The 3,858-nt window shown below is 46.6% G+C and overlaps 1 pseudogene; it reads right to left on the bottom strand.

The window, feature by feature from the left end:
* Window positions 1–289: 289 nt before the first annotated feature.
* Window positions 290–2,838, bottom strand: LOC123190229 (uncharacterized; annotated as a pseudogene).
* Between the last annotated feature and the right edge of the window lie 1,020 nt (window positions 2,839–3,858).

Raw genomic sequence — 3,858 nt, 5'->3', positions numbered from 1 at the left:
TACCTTAACAATGTGCCACATAACATCCTTGTTCTCCTTTGGAATATTTTTCCAACTTATATACGTGAGAGGTGCCAATATTCCATCTCATGCTAGTGTGCCTAGAAAGTTAATCAACATGTTTGCATTTACTCCAATTGGCAGGCCCGAAGTGTTCAAGGAGACTGGCACCCGTACACCCTCAGGCAAGGTCCACATTTTGACACAAAGATTACCTCCTGCTTTGTGTCCCTTTTTACCTTGTTGCTGCTCCTCAGAATCAGTTATATCGTGCAGGGATACCTTATTGGAACCCTCAGGCATCAGACGGTCATGAAACACATTATATTTCTTCTTGGCAAGGGCCCTTCTGACCTCTAGAGGTAATAAAGGGCAGCCCCAGTGCATGTAGCTCCCGCTTGCGCAGGGTCTGGGGAAGGGTCCGACCACTTTGGGTCTATTGTACGCAGCCTTTCCCTACATTTCTGCAAGAGGCTGTTTCCAGGACTTGAACCCGTGACCTCATGGTCACAAGGCAGCAGCATTATTGTCGGTTATTACCTCTAGAGGTCATCTAGTTCATCAGAGATTTCTTGAGGCAACTTATGCGCAGACGGTGTGCTAGGGTAAAGACCAGCGCTCATTCTATCAGTGTCTGGATAGTCAGAATCAGACATGCTTTCATCTGGAGATACAGCATCATCGTTCTCACTTTCTACAGATTCAGTGTCTGTCATGGCAACTGACACTTCACAATCTGGAGAGGCAGGACACTGCTGAAGAGGCTCCCATTCAACTGATTCGTCATCCATAGCATCTGCTGGCACTTGGACATTAGGACCAAAATCCTGCAGGTCACCAGGATCACTTTCTAGAGGTTCATTTTCTATAGCACCAGCTGAATCTTTGGCCAGACGTTTACTACGTCTAAGCAGAAGCCCTGCATTTGATGAAGCTATTGAGCCTTTCCTATTCTTCTTCTGAGTCCAACCACTAGTCTGCTTGGAAACATTAACTTCAATCTGCTCCTTCTGGGTTTCCTCATTAGTGCATACATTTTTCTGTTTTAGATCAGCCAGCTTATTCGGAGATGTAACCTGTTCCCTCTCCTTAAGAGTCGAGGTGTTGCCAGGCCTCTCATTAGCCTTACTTTGATGCTCAAAGTCGACATGGGTTCCAAGACTACGGCTATCAGAGGTCTGTCCTTCTGCCTGCTGTATAATGTGGTTCAGTGGTTCTATATGTCTCTTCTTGCCAATAGTCTTAGCATTAGCTAACTTTGATTTGTTCTGCTTGCTACTACACGGTGCAGTAGTCTTCTTTATAGGAAGAGAGCACATGGCTTCTCTATTAGTTGCAGGATTGATACGCTCACGAATTGCCTAATTTGTGGTCGATGTCTTTCTCTTCTCTACATTAACAGAGTTGGGTTCAACAGCGCATCCAGTTGGCCGAATGCTCTCCCTCGAAACTGTTTTATTGATCATCTCAGTAGATGCCTCTTCTCCGTGTTTTGCTTGGTTGACAGGTGGATGAACCACCCCATCAAGATCCAGACAGTATAACTGACTGCCTTCTGCATGACTCTCATAAAAAGGCTGTTTGTGCACCTGCTGTATGATCTGAGCAGGAGTCTCCGTATGCCTCTCCTCTATACTTACAGTCTGGGGGCTAACAGAGCATCCGACTCTCTGGTTTCTATGAGTTGCAGTAGCCTCATCTATCAGTTCAGTATGTCCCGCCTCTCCATAAACTTCATGGCTGAGAAGTCCATCCTGCATCTCCTCTGAATGAGTGACTTGATGCAAGTGTGCCAGCTGTGCTCGCTTTGGCTGCATAGTGTAACTAGGGTGCTGATCATTTACATGATCTCTGACCTCATTTAGAGGCAAAGCTTGTCTCTCCTCGTTGCCTACAATACGACGGCCAAGGGGCGGTCGATTTCTCTGAAGGCTATTATTTGCAACAGTCTCGTTAGCCACAGGTATATGTTCTCCATCAATCACATGATCAGTATACCCCTGTTGTTCATCAGGTTCTGCTCGTGGTAGCCCTGCGCGCATTGCATAACTAGGACGCTCTTGCCATTTCTGCATCACAGGAAAAGGGAAAAGAAAGGTGTGCACTATTTAGGGAAAAAGGTCGATGGATCATCCAGATCTCCAACCAACTGAGCTAGACACAGTACAGAGTATATGAGATCATGAAATGAGGAGGAGAAGGTTCTTTGTTCTACAATCTACACATATAGTATAAACCAGCGTGAGATGAAGATGATGAGTAGATTCCAATTGAATTGCAATTTTTTCGACTATGCGCAATACCAAAATCCACAACCCAACATAATCGAGAAGTATATATATACCTCCCGAGCAGCAACAATCGGTGGGACAGATGCGGCGGCGAGCGGCACGACGGCCGCCTCGGCGGAGGAGAGGATGTAGTTCCGAAGGCGCGCGGAGTCGACGGCCAGCTCGGCGCCGCAGAGCGGGCAGGCGCAGCGCGATAGCCCGACCGGCACACTGAGGAGCTCGCCGCAGGCGCCGCACGGAAGCCTGGCCCCGCGCGCGCCCGCGGCGCCTCGCGGCAGGGGCAGCGCCCTCCGCCGGGGCCGCGGCATGAGCTCCGGAGGGAGCGACTGCGCCGTGCCGCAGTCGGGGCAGACGAACTCCGTCAACCCCCGTTCCACCTCCAATGTCTCCTCGCACCCCGCGCAGCGCACCTCCAAGAACTCCTCTGCCGCCGCCGTGGCTAGCGGCGGTGGCGCCATTGCCTTGGAGCTAGGGCGTGATTTCTATTTCGGCGGCGGGGGGAGGAACGCCGATGGCTGGCACGGTCATACTCTCACACACTAGTTTAGGCATGGGCTAAAATATTGGCTACTAAAACCTCCCGTAAAGTTTCCAATAAATCATTTTTTAAAACACAAGTTCATATATGAACGCACATGCACACACTACCCCTGTGATCACCTACGAGAAACTGAGCTGGCACATTATTTTAGGATTGACAAAGTCATCGTAGTCGACATGAACGTCTCGTCCACTGAGCGCACACGAGGGCTGAAATATATTCAGAAAATTGCGAGCACCGGATAGGGAAAACGAAGTGGAAACTTCTCACTTTTCTGGCAGAAAAATGGAAACAAAGAGGCAAAATGAAAATGAAAGTGAAAATTAAAAAAAGGAATTTTTATGCGGAGGGAAACAAAATAGAAGTTCATTTTCCGGCGGATCAGACATGAAAATGAAAGCTTCCATTTCCGTGAATATGGAAAAAAAAAATTTATTGACCTATGGATGCTTTGTAGCCTAACCATCAAATATCACACAATTATACAGTGAGCAAAATGGCTCATGTGTGGCCCAACTTCTAGTACCATACAAAGAAGTTAGACCTATGTAACCACAATGAAGGTCGAGCCTAAAATTCCCCTTCATGGATTATTTTGTGATGTTACAATGTGTTTTACTTGTAAGAGGGTGACTTGATACACCGTGTTTTGCTTATATATGGATTTTGTCCTTATGATTACCACAAATATGTTTGGGTTGTCAAAGTTGAAAAAAATATGCACAAATGCATATCTTCTAATATAATCAACATAATATTGTAGTCATGTTAAAAATTGAATATGTTGGTTTGCTTCAATGTTTATGTATTTGTTTCTGCTTTCATAAAAAAATTATGGAAACAAATATGGTAGCACTAGTTTCGCTCATTTCCGCTCCGTTTTCATCCTAGTGTCAAGGGAAAAAAATTATATGAGACCAGGTCTCACGGTTAGCAGGTGAGACCCGTCCTGATGGATGACACGTGGCATTCACAAATCACAAAGCATCTAATCTCTCTCCCCCCTGATTTTAAGTGGGGGTGGGG

The sequence above is a fragment of the Triticum aestivum genome, chromosome 2A (assembly GCF_018294505.1).
Source record: "Triticum aestivum cultivar Chinese Spring chromosome 2A, IWGSC CS RefSeq v2.1, whole genome shotgun sequence".
NCBI lineage: Eukaryota > Viridiplantae > Streptophyta > Magnoliopsida > Poales > Poaceae > Triticum > Triticum aestivum.
The sequence above is the reverse complement of the archived record's forward strand: the minus strand, read 5'-3'. Positions and strand labels throughout refer to the sequence as shown.